Here is a 23,450-nt window from a genome sequence, read left to right on the forward strand (position 1 = left end):
AGCGGAGAGCCCGTTTCTCCCTCTCCCTCTGCCTGTCTCTCTGCCTACTTGTGTTCTTCCTTTTGTCAAGTGAATAAATAAAATCTTTAAAAAAAAAAAAAGAAAGAAAGAAAGAAGAAAGAAAGAAAGAAAGCAAGCAATGTCTTCCACACCCAGGCCTTTATATACCACGATACATTGGCAACTACAGAATTGCCATCCCCAGCTCTGTCTCTCTCCCTGACTCTGACTTCACATGTTCATCTGCCCTCTGGACACATAGCAGAGTGGGAAGAAGGCATCTCAACTATCCCCTGTCCAAAACAAAACTCTTAAGGATTTGTGCCAAGCCCGCCTTTCCCACAAGAGGCCATTATCTCAGTGCCTAGCGCTGCTGTTCACTCAGTAGTAGCTAAGGACAACCATCTTGGAATCATGTCTTCTCCTGCTTTTTCACCTAATCTCATCTAATCCGTCTCCACGTTTTGTCAAGCATCTCTCAGACTGAATCTGGTCACTTCCCGCATCCTCACCTCTACCCTCTGGTCAAAATCACCATCATCCCTCACACTCTTGAAGCAGTAGCCTCTTAACTGGTCTTTTTTTCTGCTCTGAAATTTCCTCAGCTTATTCTTCACACAGGTGAGCAGAGCAACTCTTCTCAAGCTGCATCCCACGCGTGTGAGTGAAAGCCTGCTCATCACATTGAGAATAGAATTCCAGGTCCTAACTCTGTATGGCCCATGGCGCTCTACTGACGTGACCTGCAGCTCTCCCTCTAAGCACGTGTTCTGCCACCTTCCCTCTCTCATCGTGCTCCAGCCACATGGGCTTCTAGATTGTTCTTTGATCACTATCACTGGGCTGCTGCCTCACGCCCTTTGCGGTTTCTGTCCTTTCTTCCTGGCATGCTTTCATTCATTCAGCTCAGCTCAGCTGTCGTCTCCTTTAACATGATTGCCCTGCCACCCTTTTTAACATACCATCCACAGCTCTGTTTTATTTTTGCCCATGGCATTTCATTGTGTCCGTGCTGTCAGAGGTAGGTATGCCCTAGCCCTCCGCTCCCATATCCAGTCCTATGATCTTTAGCTTGGAACCATCTCTCATATCAGTCCCTCCTTCCCCATTTCCACATTGGTGGTCATTGATTTCTATTTGGGATATTAGTCAGGATTCTCTAAGGAAACAGAACCAAACCAATAGGAAGGGTTGTTTGTGTGTGTGTAGAGATATGTTATGAGGACTTGACTCCTGTGATGATGGGGACTGAGAAGTCCTAGGATCTGCCATCTGCAAGCTGGAAATTCAGAAAATCCAGTGGTGCAATTCTAGTTTGAGTCCAAGGGCTTGAGAACCAAAGAAGCTGATAGTGTTAATCCCAGTCCAAGGGCAGGAGAAGACCGATGTCCACAAGCAGGCGGGAAGTAAAAAGGGTGAATTACTCCTTCCTCTACCTCTTTGTTCTCTTCAGGTCCTCAAGGGTTTGGTGCTGCCCATCGGTTGGAGGAGGGACAACCTGCTTTACTACGTGTACAGATTCCAACACTGATGTCATACAGAAACACCTCACAGACACACTGAAATGATGTTAAATCTGGACACCCTTTGGTCCGGTCACACTGACATATAAAAGTAACCGAGTTGACACATTAGCTGACCATTCTCTTCATTTGAGTAACTATTAGTAGATGCCACACTCTTTAGTACTTTTAGTACACAACCTCATTATTACTGCATTTCCCTGGTGTTCATTACAAATACCTCACAAATACCCCATGTTAGGTCAGATAGTTATTTTGCCCATCTTCCAGATAGAAAATGGTGCCTCAGACAAGATAATGTATACATCCAAGCTCTTGCAGGTTATGAGGAAAAGGGTCTAGATGTAGAGTAGTTTATAGGATAGCTTGCTGCCACTCACATCCACCTTGCTGAAGCTTTGAGGCGAAGCTCTGGTCATTTTATTCATCATATTCTTATTTAACATCTACTAAGTATCAGGCATCATAGACACTGGGAACATGAGGTGTGTAAATTGTGCCTGTGTTTTGACTCTTCAGCTGGATCTGGTTCCCAAATCAATCCAGTCCACAGTCGGACACCAGCCTGCCTTTCCAGGCTGGCTTCTCACTGGCTCACCCCACCTGCCCATCAGCGGGACTGGTCCCTTTGAGCGTCATTGGGTTCCTGCTGCATAAGATGCTCTTTGCCCTTCTCTGTACGTCCACTCCTCCTCATTGTCAAGGCTTAGCTCAAATCTGGGTCTTTGATAAACAAACCCAGCCTTGTATAGTGTTTATCCCATGAGCTGTGCCAGCTTGTTATCTGTGAGTTTTTTGTCATCAGTTACGTCATTACAAATCCGAAATGCTGGGCTGCATTCTTCTCTCTCCGGCTGGTCTATGATGATGCTGAGGGGAGAGATCACGGCTCACACATCCTTGCCAACACCACCCCAAACAAGTGCCTGTACACAATAGGTTCTCCCCACTATCTCTTGGGTGTACAGATGAATTAACAGATCTTTTAAAATTAGCCTTTGTCTTTAGGTCTTTGTTGGAAGATCAGCAGTGAAAAAAAAAAATCTCCTGAGATTTTCATATGCAAAATATATTAAATATCTTTGGGAAAATGTCAGCTTATCTCTAAATCACAGCATATATTTGCACTTACTGGCTTTTTAAAATTAAAATAATCATTTTGCCCTCCAGGTAGCAAGAAAGTAGCCCAAGGGATTGCAGAATTTACAGACACAGAGCAAGATTTATAGACGTACTATTTCATTCTTGGGTCTTATTTCAGCTGTTACCCAAATAGCTTTGTTAATTCAGTTCCAATCCCCTTCCACATCTATAGCAGTCCTAAGGGAAATTGAGTTACTAATATAAACTAAGATAATAAATGTTGCTTTTCATCATACACCACGTTTTTACAGAAGCCTAGAAATGTTTGCTATGAAACAATGTGAAAGCAAAAACATTTATATAGCTAAAATTCACTTGGCCATTATTGCATTTCTGTATATTCTGGTTGGTATTTTAGATGTTATTTGCTTTGCAAATGTGTTATCTTTCTCATTGAGGCTGTTGCTCCTCTGACTGTGGTTTACAGTATGTAATAATGTGTAAAAGTTCCTGTGTATATAGTGCCTCGTACCTCAGGCACTCCCAATAAATGATTATTGAGTTGATCCTGTAAGTTTCTCTAGAGGTCCTGTGTTCAAGACAAGAGTTTGCCATGGTTGTGGCCACTGCCTCATAGTCAATGCCACAAAGCTATGAGATAGAAATCATTGTCCATGAAATGTAATTTTCAGGACAGATATGAGCCTAGGCACTTAGAGATGGCTTTCATATAATATTTTTAGAATACTATGACAAAGATATTATTGTCTTCATTTCAGAGATGGAAAAGTTTAAATTCAGGAAGATAAATACATTTTGCCCTTATATCACACAACAAGCTAAGTGGTAAATCAAGGATTCCTATGTTAATCTTCCTGGCTCTGAAGTTTGAATTCTATTCAGTGTGTGTTGTGTGCCTTCCTTGAATGATGGTGTAGTAATCATAGACCGGGCAGCGCCGTTATTTTACATCACTGCTTGACCACTGTTCAGGTCAAGACCCACCTTCCCGGGCAGGGATGAAATTCAACATATTTATCAACTGGTTGGTCATCGGCAATCAGAGTGGACACCACAGCCTCTCAGAATGGACCCTGGCCATTACTGACGTTCTGACCATGCCCAGTCACACTCATTCACTGTCGGTCCAGAACCGAGAGCGCAAGCCTTTGAAATGGTGTGCAAAATGACGTGCCTGTGTACATGTACATTTTCTTTTCTGTAAAGTAATTTGATTTCATCAGATTCTCACAGAGATTTTTGACCTCTAAAAATTAAAAGCTTCTGTTGGGTAGTGAGTGAACTAGATTAATTGCTTTGACAAAAATAACAAGATATTAAAAAAAAAACGAGATGTTTATATTTAGAGAACATTATGAAGCAGAAGAGAACTTAGGAGGTGAGAGGAATTGCATTTTGTGGGACAGTGTGGCAGAAGGGAAATGGAGAGAGACTGGGAAAGTGTGAGTTTTCTGCATTGTGGGGCCACAGGGACCACTCTTCGGTGCGTTTGGAATACTTGATAAGATGGAACCTTGTTTCAGAGACTTGTTGTGTTCTTAAATTATTTCCTAAAACAGCAGGTGGCTCAATCAGTTGAGCGTCTGGCTCTTGGTTTCAGCTCAGGTCATGATCTCAGGGACCTGGGGTCAAGCCCCGTGGTGGGCTCCATGCTCAGCGTGGTCCTCTTTCTCCCTCACCTGCCCCCCCAACACATGTGTGCATGTGTGTACACACTCTCTCTCTCTAAAATAAATAAATAAAATAAATCTTACCAAAAAAAAAAATAAATTATCTCCTGATATAATTGGGAGGCAGGTTTAGTTCTCTTTTCCTCCATTTTGACACTTCTGAAAACTGTAAAACTCCTTTCTTACCTTCTTCTAATTAGTCAGTAGTGTTTTCTGGTGAGTGTTTGTGTGTGTTTGTGTGTGTGTGTAACTTTGTAATCTAGCTATTTTATCTGCAATGTGAGTAATACAGAAGGGAAAGCTCCATTCCCAAATGTTATAAAAACAGTTCTGCATTTATTATTTACTTTATAATTTGAGCAGGAGTTCATTATGCATGATTTTAAGTAACATTTATAACAAAGTCAGAATTAATTTTATTAAGTTTTCCGAATCAGTCATCACACCAGATAAGTTTATCAGGAAACTATTAAATATTTGAAAATAAAATTAATGATGTTAAATTTATTACATTAGAATGCTCTGCTCTAATGAAATGTCATATTCGCATTCTACTTGGTACGTCAGGAAGCACCCGACACTTCTTCATTACCCTGTTCTATTTGCCATTTTCCCTGGGTGATAAGTGTGGAATAACCACCTATAGAGAATAATTGGAGACACTTATGTAATGCCTGTTTTTCCATTCTTCTGGCCATCTCAGTTCTGCATTCCACATGGTAGCAATATAAAATGTTAAGATTACAATAGTTTAGCAAATATACATTACTGGGAGTTGTAAGCATCCATCTGGATTTGAAACTTTATTTACAATAATTGTGGTTTTATTACTTTCTCTAATACTGCCCAAAATATTCTTTACAGATTCCAACAAAATGTGATCAATTATAAATAAAATTAAAGCCAGTTTTAACAAACCTTAGATGAATTAGTGATAATGAGGCTATTAACATCAAGCCAAGTGAATTCTGATAATATGCGATCAAGTATTACTGCTTTTGAGAGTTGTGTAGCCTCTGGTTTGTCAGTTTTATACAAACCTTTGATCAACCACGATATAATGTTACCCTCTCAATGGTTCTGGAAAAGTTAAGCATTATTTGAATGTGCATTTTAAAGCATCCATTTACCTTTTAAGTTAATTGGAGTCCAATTGAAAGCAACTTCAATTAGTTGTCTTTGAAAAGTTGTATCCAGACAGCTTCTCATTAGGACATTTATAGCACATACACAACTGAAAAGGCAACGTGTGAGTTGCTGTCTGGCCTGCAGCAAGCTGAAATCCTGTCATCAGCTGGGGCTGTGGGGGTATAGTCACGTTCTAGATGGCTCTTCTCTCTGGGTCTCTCTTTTAGCCAACTGTTATGATCTAGGTTTTGTTCTCATACCATGAAAATCCGTAACCTTGATGCATTACCTGTAGTGAAGTATGCTATATCTCCGGGCTGTAGAGTCTCTTGAAAACACAAACATATGCAGAACAAATGAAGGAACCATTTTAGTGAAATACTGTGATGACTTTACCACCTGCTCATCCACTTCAGATTTTTACCTCTACATACATGTATCTATACATACATACATATATATATATATAATATATTATACATAATATGTTGTGTGTATATATATATATATTTATATAATCCTCTACTATGTGCAAGGCACTGTGTAGAAGATGCTGATAATACTATTGTGAACTAAGGAAATGTGGCCCTTGTCCTCATGAACCTCACTGGCACAGAAGGTACTTAGTAACTGTCGTAAAGCTGAGTGCCAGAAAATAGAAGGTTCTGGAAGACTTCACAGCACTTCACAGCAGGAGGACCCAAAGGAGTCTTGGTGATTGGAAACCTCAGTGATGATGAGACATTTCCCTTGAGTACGATTTTCCAAGAGAAGGAGGGCTGGAGTAGAGAACTGGTATCCCAAGCAGAAGAAACTGTACGAAGAGATGAGAAAGAAGATAGAACTTTCAAGGACTTGGAAGAATTCTGCCAGCGGTGGAGCACAGGTCGCGAGGGAGAGATTGCCGTGAACAAGGAAGAAGAGCAGGGAGGGAGCCTTCTGTGGCAAGCGGAGGTTTGCAAACTGTATTTTAACTGTTCATAGCTACCCCCGTGAAGATACCTATCCAGGACCAAGGGGTCTGTGTGGCTGAAATGGTTCTATTTAATTTAGTGAAATAGTTAAAAATACAATGAGTTATTCAAAGTACTGGGCAGTCAAAAAGTTGTTATAATTTCTAGTTAAGTTGTGGATGCATTTGGTTTCATTCACCATGGCACTTTCTGAGGCTTTCCCTGGCCATTCCCAGGCTGTGAAGCTGTCCCCGGGATGCTTGTGTGCACTGCTTCTAGGGCGAAGACAAAGAGGGATGTTGGCCTGCCTGCAGACTGCAGAGGCTCGCGGTCCCTAACTTTCCTCTGATTTGTAGTTTTGAACCCCTCTTTCTCAGTCTTCACCTCATCTCCTAAGCAGCCATCAAATGGATCACACTTTTTTTTTTTAATTTTCTAAATGAGTGATTTTATTTTAGAGAAAGAGTGCATGCGTGAGCAGGGGGAGGGGCAGAGGGAGAGGCAGAAAGAATCCACAGGCAGATTCCCTGGCTGGGTATGGAGCCGGACGCAGCACTGGATCCCAGGACCCTGAGATCACGACCTGAGCCAAAATCAAGAATCGGCCTCTCAACTGACTGAGCCCCTGCATGGGTCACATTTTAAAAGTAACAACTGAGTTGGTAGAGTGACACATTTTATGTCACCGCCATGATGTGCTGTGTGAGAGACGTCATTGGCATTGACTGTACTAGGCAGGTAGTCAAAGTACAAGTGTCTTGCCTTTGCAACTGAGTATGAACACGTAGAAATTGATTTTGTTACAAAGTGGGCTGATACTATCTGACAGTTATTTCAACATTCGCCTTGAAATCCTGCAAGCTTTGACCAAGTAACTGTTTTAGCAGTTTTAGAAATGAATAATGAAAAAAGAGAAGAATTGGGAGCTTATAACTGAACGTGACACCAAAACCAATGCAAAGAATGTCTGGTCTCAAGCTCAGTTATTAAGCATATCATGTCAAAGTGTGTCTTAGGGAAAAAACCCTTACATACATCTGACTGAATTATTGTGACGTGTGGTTCAGTAAGGAAACATAGCAAAGTCTGGGATGTAATTTGGAGAAAATGTTAGATTAAGGAATGCTCATCTTTCCTAGAAGAAACCAGAGAGCTGAATTCGGTTCCGTGAGAAGACTTGGTCGAATAGACACTGGGGCATGGAAAAGAGATAGTTCCTGGGTGACCCAGAGAAATTCGAGTTTTCACTCAACGTAGGCCACAAATAGATGTCGAAGCTCAAGAGGAAGATGTATTTGGTAGCTAGCCTGCCTACAGCTGGACGTGGATTGGAACTTCTTTGTGCGTACAAGCTTTTCAGACTGCCACAGACACTTGAAGAAGAAAGTCCTTGGCTCTGCATGGCTACGGGACTACCTAGGTGTGTAGAATCATTAGAATTTGATAAGCAATATCAAAGTGATTCTGGTAATTCTTTATTTCCATGCTTACACGGTTTTCATTCTAATAGACTTCAGTCAGCACCAGAGCAGGCATGGGGTCTATTTTGTACACTAAATCTGCAGTGCTTAGCACAGTGCCTGGGAGGTACTAAATGTTCAATAGACGTCAGTTAGATGTGGAAAATGAATGTTGCTGTAATCCACCTAAACATTCTTCTTGTTTTGGCTTGTTTACTTTTTAATATTTCATGAATCAGAATGTAGGAGGCAAGAAGCTGGGAGGTACTGCCAAGGTCAGAGCTATGAGAATTCTTTTGGAATATTAAAATTTTAAAGATACTGGTTCTATTAGTATTATCTATTAATTGTATTATTAGATAATATGATAACATTATATTATTAATCAATTATTAGTTCTATTAATTATATGTCAAGTATAGATTATGGTTTTTTAAAAAAGATTTTATTTATTTATTTGACAGACAGAGATCACAGGTAGGCAGAAGGAAGGGCTCAAGCAGGGAGCCCGATGCGGGGCTTGATCCCATGACCCTGGGATCATGACCTGAGCCGAAGGCAGAGGCTTTAACCCACTGAGCCACCCAGGCACCCCAGATTATGTTCTTGAGTAGTAAATTATTGCAACTAATCTTAGTCCTGTTTTGTAATTATACCTGGTTTGGTCAGAATAAATGAGGCATGTCTTTCATAATCATTTACTATGGACAGTATGAAATCAGAACTATCAGAGATTTAACTATGAAAACATTGATACTTTGATACTGCTATAAAACTTACTTTCAAACAGTGAAATTATAATATGTATAACCCCTTTCTGTATACAATTTTCCTTTTACAACGAAAAATGCAAATTATCTTGCTAAAAATTGTATTTATTTCATTCTCTAGTGAGAAGATTTGTGAAAATATTTATTAGACAGACAGATGGATCCCACTTTCTGAAACATTTTCCAAAAAGCGTCCATCTAATGCAGTGCCACCGTATTTCACCTTCTGTAGTGAATCTCAGCTTCTCCGTTATGGTGACAAACATCGCTTTCAGGACACAGACTCTGGGGTAAAGGACTATGGAAACAAGTAGCAACGGTCGGGGCTACAGTTGTCTGGGGGAAATGCAGAAAGGGAAAAAACCAAACCTCAAGATTATCACTGTATAAATCACTGTATACTTTTTTACTTGATGGCCAAAACCTTTCATATTATTACTGGGAATTGATGGAATTGACTATCAGGTATTATAAAATTACTAAACGCTGAAGATATCACACCTAATATGTGGTTTTACTCTTCCAAAATGCACCATAGTAACGTTTGTCATATAATATGATCATTTTCTTTCTTTCTTTTTTTTTTTTTTTAAATCTGGCCATTATTTATCCATTAAAATACACAGTTTAAAACAATTTTTTTTTACAGATTTAAATTTTTCTTTTATTGACATAGTTCTTCAATGTTTCCTTTTTAATTTTTTTTTAATTTTTTATTTTTTATAAACATATATTTTTATCCCCAAGGGTACAGGTCTGTGAATCGCCAGGTTTACACACTTCACAGCACTCACCAAAGCACATACCCTCCCCAATGTCCATAACCCCACCCCCGTCTCCCAACCCCCCTCCCCCCAGCAACCCTCAGTTTGTTTTGTGAGATTAAGAGTCACTTATGGTTTGTCTCCCTCCCAATTCCATCTTGTTTCATTGATTCTTCTTCTACCCACTTAAGCTCCCATGTTGCATCACCACTTCCTCATATCAGGGTAATATGATAATTTTCTAAGTGAGGATAAATGAAATGAAGTGGGGGTTCTAAAGTTGATCTAAACTAATTAAATGGATCTCAGGCAGCCATGGTTGAAGGAGAAGTAAAAATCTTTGAAGACTTTTAAAAACAATGTATGTTATTGCATTTATGTATCATTCCATGCTTGAAACAAAAACCAAACAAGCACACAAAGAAAACTCAGAGCAAGGGCACCTGGGTGGCTCAGTCATTAAGTATCTGCCATCCGCTCGGGTCATGATTCCAGGGTCCTTCGATCGAGCCTCACACAGGCTCCCTGCTCAGCAGGAAGCCTGCTTCTCTCTCTCCCACTCCCCCTGCTTGTGTTCCTGCTCTTGCTGTCTCTCACTCTGTCAAATAAATAAATAAAATATTAAGGAAAAAAAAAAAAGTAAACTCGGAGCAATTGTCCGAGAATTAGCAGATGTTGATAAGGAAACCCCAGATAGTCTGGACACAAGGAAAGGCAGACATTAGTTCTCTTCCTTTTTCAGAATAAGTATAAAGAAGGCAGACACTGAAATCTAAATTTTTGGCAAATAGGGTTGTTATCTCTTCATTTTTCTTCTCTCAGCAGTGAACTTTGATCAACTTTAGGATTTTAGCAGACATACAAGCTCATAAGTCCGTGTATCATAGTTTGTGGGTGCTGGTGGGAGACGTGAGACTGTTCCTCATGTCACAGCGGGAGGTATGAGTGTCCAGTCTTTGTGTTGGCTCCCCAAGCCCCCCAAGTCCCGTGGAGTGACATGGAGCATTCCAGATAGAAACTGCGCTCTGAAGGTTTTTGTCACAGCTGAGGAGCCTGAGCTTAGAGAATCTGCCACTTTAACAGTAAGCCAGCTGCTGTTTGTCAGGGATGGGGAGCGGTGGGGGGAGGGGGAACATGTTCCCTCATTTCTCAAGGTTGATCCCTTATAAACCACATTCCTGATAAGCAGGGGGAGGGGAGAGGGGAAGAGTGCTCTGAGCCTTGATGTGTGTTACACTCAGTAACGATGTGCAGAGTCCCTGGGGCCCTGGCAGGCTGCATCTCACAACATCCCGCACCAGGACTCAGCAGAGAAGCTGGCTCCAGGACGGCAGCAGCAAAGCTAGAATGTTCTGTGGAAGCGTGGAGGCTTGCTCTAATACGGGTGTGTGTGTAGACTCTTAACACCGTGACATTTAGGGCTTCTGGAATCACAAGCAAAATAGATTATAGGTATTATTTTTGCTTATGAATAGAATTAATAAAAAATCACCTTCATAATATACTGGCCCTGAAGAAACGGGATGATGTCTATCTATGGGAGAAGCTGGTGTTGGCATAAATGATGTCTCTGTATGGCAGAAACTACAGGTTCTACTTCTTTCTCCCATTGTGCTTTCCATGGTGTCAAACGGTAAATAAGTGCTCAGAAATATATTTATGGTACTCAACTTTATGCCTGCATTTCATGCAAGGAGCTGATGTGTCGGACATCATGATCCACAATACCCTGTTTCTGTTGCTGCTACTAGGTGAAGCTACTTGTAGCAATGACAGGTCATCAATATCTGATAGGCTCTGACTATTCTTTCTTTCTCTTTTTTTTTAAAGATTTATTTATTAGACAGAGAGAAAGAGAGAGAGAGATCACAAGTAGGCAGAGAGGCAGGCGGGGGTGGGGGGGAAGCAGACTCCCTGCCAAGCAGAGAGTCCGATGCGGGGCTCAATCCCAGGACCCTGAGATCATGACCGGAGCTGAAGGCAGAGACTTAACCCACTGAGCCCCCCAGATGTCCCAGGCTCTGACTATTCTTAGCAGGTGCTATCTCTGACAATGCTTTACCTCTGTTTTAAATAATCATCCCCTAATATAATTGGGATTCATCCCCTAATTATAAAGGAGCCATGTACCTAGAAAAGAAGTGTCAATCAGTCATCATATAGCCATTTGCACCTTTATTCAACAAATACTTCCTGTGCGCTCACCATGTATCTTCTTTGAATACAACTCTCTAGCTCCGCTTGGGAAGAATGGTCAGCTTCACCAGGTTGAGTCATTTGACCTTTCATAGCCTTGACCATTGTGCATCACTGGAAATGGAAGAGGCGTTCCCCAGGGATTGCTTCTTTTATCTCTGTGACTGACAAGCCCTGGTAGGGTGAGTGGAGAGTGACATGCCAACCAGGGCGATCCCCAAATTCCTCTGGGGATAACTTTTTCCTAATCCTTTAGAAGGATTAGGAAAGATTTCAGAAGATTTCCTGAAACTGCAACTGGGCTTTGTTTCCTTCAGTTTAAATCTTCTGTAGGAAAAAAAGAAAGAAAGAAAGAAAGAAAGAAAGAAAGAAAGAAAGAAAGATTGTCACTAATAAAAGAAGATATAATGATAATATTTACATGTTGCCAATCAAATAGAACAAAATGCTATGCCAATGAAGAATTGAAAAAAAAAAAAAAAAAAAGATCTGAAGCATCACTTCCTTGAGAGTCATTAAGTGGAACAAGTTTTCTCCTTCAGAGGTGAGGCCCCCTCCGCAGACTCACGCGGTTCTTCACAGCATCCTCGGGTCCAGAGTCTGCAGCACGTGGAAGCAGTCTGTATGGGTTGTATTTAGGAATGTGCTACACGATGTTGGCAGCGTTCTCCCTGTTTCTATGTATGCTCACTGTTGGTGTCATTCTTATTAAGTCAGGACTGATGATGTGTCACATTCCCACAAGACAGCTGGCTGGTTGGAAGGTGGCATTTTGAAGAGTTACTCACTTTCTATAATAATTGTACTTGGCATCAGCTTCGCTTTCCTGCTCAGGCATTTGACACAGTTGACCATTCCGTCCTCCTCAGGCTCCTCTCTCTCTCTACGGCTTCCCTGGATTTTAGGACACTTTCTGAAGGGATTTCATTCCCTCTTTGTCATTCGTCCCTTGGCTGACCCTTGTTTATTTCTCTCACTGACCGGTTGTTGTTCTCCATCTCCTGAAGGTGGGTGTTCCTCAAGGTTATTTGTTTGCTTTTTTCCCTCTTCTCTCTACACTTCTCCTATCTAGTGATCTCATCTACTCCCCTAGGTTAAGTAGACTGATTTTAAGATTATTCTCAAATCTTTATTTTTAATATAATGGGATATTCTTGAACCTAAGAAAATGTGCACTAACCTGTGATAAATTTCCACTTAGATGTCTTCCGAACACCTCACGTTCAACACGGATCACAACACCCATAATCTCTACCCTCATATTCCGTTTCCTCCACCTCAGCTTATGTGCGATTTTTCCCCCTTTCTCAATCGTGCTTCAAGTCCAGGTTGACAGATTTATTGACTTCTCTTGCGTAGTATCCGTTGAAGCCATTCCGAGTTTACACTCTTTATTACTTGTACTTAGCATGTCACACTGAACTCGCAACATCACTGATTTCAGCTCTCCCGTGTCCCTTTCACAGTCAGGGAATGAGAAATCCCACTAGGTTTTTACAGAGTGGATTTAACTCAGGGAGTTAGTTCCAATGACAGCTGATAGCTGGAAGAAGATGCTACCATGCCTGGTGTTAGAGGAACAAGGAAAGAAATTAGGTTTCTCAGAACCTAGGAGGTCACAAGAGAGATCTCTAAAAGGATATGATGTTGGGGTTCAGATCCCTAAAAGGGTATGGTGAGGCTAGTATGGAGGTATGGTGAGACTAGTCCTCGTCATTGAGAAGACGCTCTGGGTTGGAGAGAAGAGCTGGTCTAGAGCCATGGGGCCACTGGGAGGAGCTGCCACTGCCGGCATGAAGCTCACCAAGCAGCAGCCCAACAGGAAGAAGGGAGCCTTCTTCCTTCCTCTTGTTTTCTTGCCTCTTGTCTGTGGCTGCTTTTGGCATCACCTAGCAGGAAACCAGCTGGTAGAAGAGCCTGAGTAATTTATATGTCAAGGCCCAACCCACGCATTAAAAATGGAAAACAGCTGGTGGACTTGGAGTTGCGAGACAGTAGTTAAGGGACCCGCACTGAGTGCCCCTTCAGCTGCTCAGACCGCGGACACATCCTTTCGTGTGTATTTGAACGTCTTCTCCACAACGGCGAATGCTTCCTAGGTATGCCCAGTGAGAAACAATCCCTCGTACAAGGACTCTGAGCCTTCCCCCCAAAAGTGGAAGACACAAGTTCCAATAATCATGCTGTCCATCTTGGGGAGAAACTAATTCTTTTTTTTTTTTTACTCAAAATTGCAAGAGAATATCATGTATCCTAAAGAATAAATTAAATTATGAAGTTAACCACAAAGATATAAACATATAAGGTAAGTAGAATAGGTAAGGAGGAAGGAAAAAAGTTATTTCTACACAAACACATATATATGTGTGTATGTATAGGTACCTGCATATGTATTATGCATATATATACACTGCACTTGTTTATGTAGATACATAAACTATATATGTAATTTTTATACATTTATATATACATATATACGGTCTGTCTATGTATGTACGTTTATTATACTATATTATATATATATATATATGGTCTCTATATACACAAAAATACTGTATGTGTTTGTGTATATATATCTGTATGTGTGTGTGTATGTGTGTGCGTGTCTGTGTATCGGATAAAGGAAAGAAAGAAGGGGGGGAGGGAGGGAGGCGAGAAGGAAGGACGGAAGGAAGAAAGGGGAAAATGTTCCTAATTGATACAGTTCTTATTTCTGTACCTGCTAATGAGAGCTTATATTTTTTTATAATGTCTCTTTTCTCTAACCCCTTATGTTACCTTTTCTCTCAGCCATAATCTCAATTTGTGGGTGTTTTTAAAAATGATTTTATATAGTGACCCAAACTTACTTCCCTGATGGCTCTAAACACAGAAATCTTTATTAGATTGCCATAGTTTTTTATGAACTTTTACTCTTAGGCATGGAGATACTGAGAGGTGACACAGGAATCATGTAGTAGCGACCCAATTTTCCCTTAGTAACTGGGCTGATATTCTAGCCGACCAGTATCCCTCTTTTTTCTGTTAGTTCAGTATTCGAGGAAATGGCCAGGTGACAGTTTCAACTTTCAGTGAATGGAGCTATTTTTTATCCCCCGTGCAGAGTGCCCCTGCGCTTTGGGTACTAAGACATCTGAGCGAACAGAGCCCAGGTTGAGAACCCGTAAATCGCGCATTCCATCAATGGGGTTGGGTGTTGTAGTGTTGTCCCACTTCCACCTCTTTATTCTGCACATGGATTTTTTGGCTGTGGGAAAAATGGCATCCTACCTTGCCTGCGGTTCAGAGCACCTATCAGGGTTCCCTCAGTGACTCTGCCTCTCTGAATGTTGTCACCCTCTGGCACCACAACTAGGGCTTCACTAGGCTGATCGCCATTCCCCCAGGCCAGCTGCTTCCGGGTGACGGGAGACTGAAGAGTATGAGAAAAGTCAAAGAACATAACCCATCACCCTATGTCCTTTATAGTGACCGAGTTCGTGATTCGGAAGCGATGTGCGTGAGTATGTCCGGCAACTGGGAGTTGTGTGCATCTGCGGATGGTGACGCTGTCAGGAACATGATGGACAGGAGAGGCATTTTGGATACCACGAGTCGATCTCAAATCAGAGCCAATAATCCCTGGCAGATAGATACATTTCTTTCACCCCAGCTGACAGTCATCCTATTAGATGGTCCAAGACCCTTCACAGAGGTCTTAGAGGGATATTTACTCTGATGGACTGTGAAAAAGCATCTCATAAAGCCAGTGCCTTGGGTAGTCCTGTCCTTGCCCCATTCAACTTTGAGGATAACAAGGGCTGTGAGACCAAATGGATGGGAACTTAGAGAAAATCACAAGTTTAGGATATGCTCCAAAAACCAGAGAACTTATATGTTGGCCTAAAAGAAAGTTTGTTACTGTCACCACTGTTGTTGCTCTTTCCCCTAAAGCTAGAGCTGACTTGGGGAAAATCAAATCCAAAGTCTTATAGAATTATAAGTTGCAGAACTGCAACTAAGCCCACAGGCTCTTTGCATCTTTTAGGTGAAAGGTATAGCATTGATTGGGAAGACATTGGATCCTGGTGCTTGGAGTGGGTCATCTAGATAGATTCAGACAAAGCTGATCGTGAGTTCCCAGATCTGATGTTTCTCTGACTTTCTCCCTTCTCTGCCTTCCTTGCTTGAAGGCCTGGTTGTTCTGGGTCCCCTAGAGGGGCAAGATAAACTGGTCCTGGAGTTCCAGAAGGAGGCAGAGGCTGGGAACAGAGAGCTGCCTCGGTGACAGAGAATCACTCCTAGGGCACGTCCCTTCCGGGCACATTGCTGACATGAGGAGCAAGCAGACGGAAATGAGGATGTTTCCATCCACTTCTCCTGCATTCCAGACTCCTCTGCATACCCCTACTGACCGGATCTAACAAAAGCCGTCTGACAAAGGAATCCAGGAATCGTAGTCTGTGGCCTTACATCCCAAGCATCGGAGTGGAAAGCAGATGGGTGAATCTGGAGTTGAGAAAAAATGCCCACCTACCTGACAGCCCTGCCCAGCCTTCAGGGACCAGCAGAGGTTGGAAGCTTATCCACGGTACTTATTCTAGTTATTTCAGTCCCCTTGACTTAAAATCCTAGAGACTTGTGCCAATTTCAGGGTCACTGGTCACCTCCTGCCATCCTTCGGGGTAATGAAAATCCGTATCTTCTCAAAGCTGGTAGAGTGCCTCCCTTCTTTCCAGAGGAAGCCTTCTGAGATGAAAAAGAGTGCTTTCTCTCTGGGTCTACCAACACACACGGCAACTTTGTTGAAGGAAGACTTTGACAACCTCTTTCTCGAAGTAGGAATCCGCCCTCCCTTTCTGCCATGGTGTGTTTGGTTTGTTCAGTTCACTTTCCTCTGCTTATTGCCATTGTGAAAGTGGACAGTCTTGTCACAAACTCACGGGGGTGCACTGTGGATGGAATGAAATTGATCTGCCACCAGGATTGGTGTGTGCTCCGGGCGGATGGGGTGCCAAGAGGAGCCTCATGCTGGTGTCCATACGCGGTATCTCCACAGGCGTGACACTGACCTGAAACCCTGTGAGAGTCTTAGGGGTGTGTATGTGTGTGTGTGTGTGTGTGTGTGATGAACTGATTATCTCATACATGAAAACAAAAAGTAAATACCTTTTAGTTGCAGTTGGCTTTACTTGCTGTTAAAGGGTATACATTAATGCTGTGTTTTTCATTAATTTATCATCAGCCATTTCGAGGTTAGGGCCCCAATGCAGACTACCTTTACTTGGCATTTATTTAGGAACCACAGTGTCGTTTATAGCCGCCATCCATTTACGAAAATGAAGCAAATGCACTTGTATATAATTAATAGTAAAAACAAAGTGAGGCTTTTAATAGAAAACAGGCCGTATGTGCTAATCTGACATGTTTCTCTCTTTTTAGCGTGAAGATACAGGTTTTTGTAACTTGAAGTTTAAATGAAAATGTTTATTTTTAAAGAAAATCTGTTTTCCCTCATTTGAGATCAGAATTCAGAGCATATTGAAACATTCTCTACAGCAAACTTAAATATAGGATAACCCATTGCCCTTCGCTATTATCCTGCTGTAAAATGTGTTCCAATGGTGTTTGCACAGGACTGACCCGACAGTGTTCGCTCTCGGTTATATGATTTTGCTCCACGGACAGGGATCACTGGCTCTTAACCCGTCCTTTACGCCCGCGCCTGTGGGTGTGCTGGACTGGAGAGCAGGTGTAGCCTGTGTGGGATTTCTTGCTGAGGCCCTGGTTCAGGCAGACCCCCACTAGCGCAGGGGACTAAACTGCAGGCAGAGAGAAAGCCCTGATCTGTTCCCTAGAGCAGTCCAGGGGCGGGGAGGCCTGGCAGATCCTGGGGGACCATTTCAGGGATGGTCCTTGGCCTCGCCCTGATTCTCCCCACCTGTTTTTGTTGTTGTTGTTGTTGTTGTTGTTGAAGATTTTATTTGTTTATTTGACAGACAGAGATCACAAATAGGCAGAGAGGCAGGCAGAGAGAGAGGAGGAAGCAGGCTCCCCGCTGAGCAGAGAGCCCAATGCGGGGCTCGATCCCAGGACCCTGGGATCATGACCTGAACTGAAGGCAGAGGCTTTAACCCACCGAGCCACCCAGGCGCCCCACTCCCCACCTGTTGTGGGAGACACGGCTGAGAAGTGTGTCGGCTGTCCTCACGGCGTCACTGGGTTTTACGTTTCCTGGGCTCCACGCCGTGCAGGAGAGCAGGGCCTTGGATAGGTGTCTGGGGTGTATCACACCCTCAGGGAAGTAAACCCACGAGATGTGAGCCTCTGTCAGACCACCGGGCACCTCTTCTTGAATATAACTGTTTCCTGAAGTCATATAGCTTTCTGGAATTGCCTGATCAAAACCATTTACATGTCAGGATAAAGAGATTTGAAGTCCTCCTTTATTGCCCGTTTTAAGCCCCTCCTTCTCTCCTTCTTTCCACTTTAAGAAACCTTTTCTTTGTGTTTACGATTTAAAGCAGTTTTTGTGTCATCGTGAATTATAGCTACTTTCCCGCCGTGATTTACATTTTTATGTGTTACTCAGAAATCATCCTGTGTGGTTTGATAAGACATCCTTCACTGGGCTGAAACCATGCCTTCTAGCCTGTTGCTTCATGAACTTCAGCATGGGTACCGCCTCTCAGTTCCTGAAAGTCTCCCAGTGTCTTCCGGATGGACGCGGGCGGCGATACCATCCCTCGGTCTGGTCCTCTTGGATCTTCACGGTCCGCTGGGGTTTTATGTTCAGCTACATCGCGCTGCTGAAAACTTGCCCATTTTCCCTCCCGTCTAAACTCGGTGACTGTCCCTGCAGTGTCACTTATTCCACTGCTACTGCTGCTCTGTACCTCCCACTCGGTCTGAACAGATGGGGAGCACCGTGCATGGGCTTTTTGTTCCATCTCTGAATCCGCGGCGACTTACGGTGCTGCTGGGCGCCCAGCACGTGCTTAGTCTCACTACGTAGAGAAACACGGGATCTAGTGCATGTCCTGTGCTTGCTTCCTTCAGACCCAGTAAAAGGTGATCAGATTGGATTGTATCAGATGGAAGGGGGACCGGGGAGGCAAGAGCCACCTTCCCCAACCCCCGCCCCCTTGCATGCACTGTCCTGACTACCCCCTATCCTGGAGAGTTGCTTTGAGCTAGAATCATGATGCAGAGATGACCAACAGTGGAAACTGATGTCTGACACTGAAAAAGTGGGATTGGAGGCTGCCGGCAAGAATCGTGTACCTGCCAGGATCCGTGGATTGGCGTGTGAACTTCTCCATGGATTTAATTAAGTAAGCCCTTTGCTACCGGCTCCTTATCTGGCTTGCAGTTTATTTGTCAAGTCGTACTCCTTAGAGTGGATTAAAAAACCTGTGAAATCAAGTAAATTGAAATACTTGGTGATTTTTCTCTCAATATTGTGTATCCATAAACCCCCCTCATGGCTAATGTGTCAGTTGTGAGATTTGCTGAATGACAAATTTCTTCTACAGATAGGGAGACTTTTTTAAATTTTTTTCAAAATTCTTGTTTATATCTTTTAAAATATGAAGAGTGGGCAGTGGCCCTGTAAATTTCACAGGAAGTGAAAGCGTCTCTCAATTCTCAGTGGTAAAAAGATGCTGTGGAGTGTCAAAAATAAACACATTATTACTCGGATAAATCCTTTTCTTTATTTTTTAAATATGTATTTATTTGAGAGAGAGTGAGAATAAGAGAAATCACAGAGGGAAAAGGAAATGCAGACTCCCCGCTGAGCAAGGAATCCAGTGCCGGGCTCAATCCCAGGATCATGGCCTGAGCCAAAGGCAGACACTTAACTGACCAAGCCACCCAAATGCCCCTTGGATAATCTTTTTAACTAGTGCCATCGATACCTATAGTACCAAAGGGCTTTTTGCCATAACAAAACTACTCACATTTCTGGGAGGTAGGGAACCTGCTCTTGAAATCCACTGACAGAGTCGAGAAACTGTCTTGACCTGGCTGGCTCTCTTACCAGCTGATGCTTCCATGGGTTTAAATGATCCTCTAACCGCTGAAGGCCCCTGCTTTGGACAAATCTCATCACAAATGACCTGGCATTATTTCTCCCAAAGCCTCTCTCAGCTAATACTTGGAAAATATCCAAAAATCTCATTTGAATGTGTTGTGTTTTTTTTTTCTGTGACTAATATGTTAGTTATGAATCCTGGGTATTTTAAAGTCTAATATTTTAAGCAAAAGAAATAACAGTTTCTAACTGGCTTTTAGTCATAAAGCAAATATCAGCGATGAAAAGTGTACACGTGCTCATATGTACACACATGTTCCCCAAGTCATATTCTGCACGTACCACACACCGACCGCAGTGCATGTGTTCGTTTTTAGGTGGAGAGTGATATAACTGATGTGAGACTCTTAAGAAGATTCTCTCTTCATATCATGCTTAATAGCGTAATTTCTAATAAACGGCATCCTGGATCATAATGTTGACTTTACGGGAAAAGAGACATTACCTTCTAATGAAAAATCTGCCGTGAATGAATCATTCATAATTTGCTTGATAATCATTTACACTCGAGTGCCTTTTCCAGCGTTGAACAGAATATAATCATGCTTGATGACCTTTAAACATTCTTTTAAATTGGGTATTTCTAAATGTAGTCTCTGCTCAGCAGAGACATGATATCTCACATGGCTTAATGCGCAGAAATGGTCACGTACATAGGCATAATTCCATCCTATGCTTCTGTAGGAAGATGCCAGATTACTCTCCACAAATTATGGGAGATTTATGTGACACTAACTTCAAGCCTATTGGAATATATTGCATTTATTTTCAACTATGAAATCAGCTAATCAGCTCTTGAGAGACAAACATGTGCAAAATATATCTTAAGTGTGACAGAAGACCTCATTCCTATCCTCAAGTTGCTTACAATTCAGATGGGAAAAACAAAGCAAGCTTTATACTTTAGTGAGACAAGGACTTTTGAAGGGTACTGTGTTGAGCCAAATAAGGTAAAAGTAAAGTTAAATTCCTTTGTGACTAAAAATTGTTCTAACATTTATATAGGTAACATTTGAATAAGAATTTTTAAAAATGTTATGAAAAAAATAGCGTGTCAGTTCACCCTATAATACTCGTGATGCTGAACTTCGTCACTTGGGGAGGTGAAGTCCATCAGATCTCTCTCTTGTGAAGACAGCCTTTTCTTGGTGTAATTAGTAAATAAAATGTGGGGTGCTACTTTCAGACCTTGTGAATAGCCTAGTCCCTAAATCTTGCCAAGAATCCATTTATATTCCTACTCAAATCAATATTGCATTTGTGATTGAAAAAAAAGGAGATATTTATAATTTTATCTTCTTACATTTGCTAGTTAACATTTTTCTGTAAAGAATACCATCGCCAGTGGGAGCTCCTTGACGTCAACCACTACCTAGTTTTGATGTGTCCCATCAGTCTCTAAGCACTTTCTTGTTCTTGGTAGGAGATGTTCCAGGCTCACACACGTGCACATGGATGTGTGTGTGTGTGTGTGTGTGTGTGTGTGTGTGTGTGTGTGTTTGTAGTCATGAGTTTGCCCAGGTAACTCCATTTCAAATCCAACACCACAGACTTCTCCACCACTCGCCCATTCAGTATTCATATCTGTCTTCTCCCCCAGTGGAAAACCACATCACCAGAGATACCAACATATTAGCTCGTTTATTCTATCCCACAGGACATTTAAAAGAGTCTCAGCGTTTCTAAACCCAAACCACTGTCAATCACGGACTTATTCACAGATTTCAACCTATTAAGTACAATATAAGGATTCACATTAAGGTTTCTTGATGATGTTTGGCAAGTAACTCACAGTTCATAATTGGTATATGATGTTAATTGAATTTGACAAGGGAAACAATGCTGATTTAGGTGCGGGAATATTGTGTAAGCTTCAGATCTTGAGTAATGTCCAATCTAAAATTACAACAACAACACGGGAACATAGTTTGACTCATGAACAGCTGAGAAGGCAGTAAATAAAGGGAAAAGCAATCTTTACATAAGTGCTTTTTGGATATTGGAAAGTATTTAATGGATAGCATCTGTAGAAAGGAGTAAGCTTGGCCAAGCCAGGCCCCCATGCATCTATATTAGACTATAAATAACAAGCAGCGGAGTTCTAACTCAGACCTCTGACTTCCTGCTAAGACTTGGTGAAAACGGCAAGCGCGCAGCCCTGTCAGGGATGAGCATATTGGGGGCAGCTGTGTCTGCCCCGTCCGTTGCTTTCCTTTCACTGTCCAGAGTGGGAGAGGCCATGGCTAGTCCCCTGTGTTGCGCCTGCCCTGCATCGCTCTCTGCCCGGGACTGCCTCATCTCCTTCCTTGTTCCATCCTGTAGAACACCCTGAGTTTCTGCAAATGCAGGCCTTCATGTCAGCTTTACTAAGGCAGGTTGTGTTTCCCAATGAACTCTGTAAAAGGTCTGTTTCCTAAGGATAACTTTTCCTTCCACGTGTGTGTTTTCATAGCTTTGTTACTTTCTCTGCCCTAGTACTAGAGTCTTTTGAGTTTTGACCCTGCCATCGTGGTGGAGAATATATCTATATATCTTGTCTTATACTGGTTCACAACATGAAGACTTACTTCTCAATTGTGTCTGAGTTTTAACAGGTCCCCATGGCGCAGAAATGTATGCTCTGTGCCCTCTCATTTGTCCCTGCGTTAAGTACCCTGCCTGCCTTCTTTCATTTAAACCTAACTGATTTTATGCTCGCAAATGCACTTGTCTTTTTAATGTTACATACGTGGTTGTTAGTGATCTTTAGAATCCACGATAATTATATATTTTAAATCACTCTGATTTGAGTTCCTTGCTACATTCTGGCTTTTGTTGTTTTGTTATTGTGGTTGGTAGAAGCACTGACATTTCAAAAAATGTGTGTTTTGCTGAGGAAAGGGTTGACAAACAAGTCTTGGGCTTGGAATTTAAGTGCTGTGGGATTTTAATCAAGAGTAAAGGTTACAGACCAATGTCTTCTTTGAAAAAAACTGGGAGGAGAAAATGGGAGATTTTATCTATGGAAAAGTTGGACGAGACCCATAGGATCAGGGGTTCAGATGCCCTTAATAGACACCCACATCTTTGTGGTTTTGCCAATAACTGTGCCTAAAGCTTGATTCCTAGCAACAGGAAAAAATAAAATATAAAAGTGGTGGACTGAATATATCTTAGAAATGTAACAGCAACAACTGTTTACAAAGGCATATGCTTCTCCTGGTCAGTATTATTGTAAAGTTGATGACTTTAGCACACTTCGCATTCTAAAATAATAATCTCCCTTGTTCTCTCTCATTTCAAAGACTAGTTATTAGCTTTATAAAATAATCACTATGTGGTGTAATATCTGTGTTTAGGAATCTCACTGCTCCCTCAAGACTAACACTTGAAATACCTGTCTTAACCCCAGGAGAAAGTCAGACAGAATATGCATGGGGAAAGGTAGTGATTAGAGGCTGTATCTAGAATGTGAGTATTCTTCCTTTTAGTGAGCTTTTAAAAGGGGTTACAGTGCTGTCAGAAGTGTATTTTATGCAAATCTCTTACTATGGTGCAAAGTCCTGCAGGAAATTGGGAAGAAGGCTGAAGTCTTTCTAAGTCGAATGAAGAAGTAAATAAGGGAAATCTATGATTCAAAGTGTTTTTAAAACTAGGGCTTACGGGCGCCTGGGTGGCTCAGTGGGTTAAAGCCTCTGCCTTCACGTCATGATCTCAGGGTTCTGGGATCAAGCCCCGCATCGGGCTCTCTGCTCAGCAGGGAGCCTGCTTCCTCCTCTCTCTGACTGCCTCTCTGCCTACTTGTGATCTCTGTCTAATAAATAAATAA

The 23,450-nt window shown here is 42.0% G+C and overlaps 1 protein-coding gene across 3 annotated transcripts in view; it reads left to right on the forward strand.

Annotated features, from left to right (window-relative positions):
- Nucleotides 1-23,450, forward strand: part of PRKN (parkin RBR E3 ubiquitin protein ligase) — a 1,064,961-nt gene that overhangs the window by 361,689 nt on the left and 679,822 nt on the right. The gene's annotated exons all lie outside the window — the stretch shown is intronic.

Source organism: Mustela erminea, chromosome 4 (genome assembly GCF_009829155.1).
Source record: "Mustela erminea isolate mMusErm1 chromosome 4, mMusErm1.Pri, whole genome shotgun sequence".
Classification (NCBI taxonomy): Eukaryota; Metazoa; Chordata; class Mammalia; order Carnivora; family Mustelidae; genus Mustela; species Mustela erminea.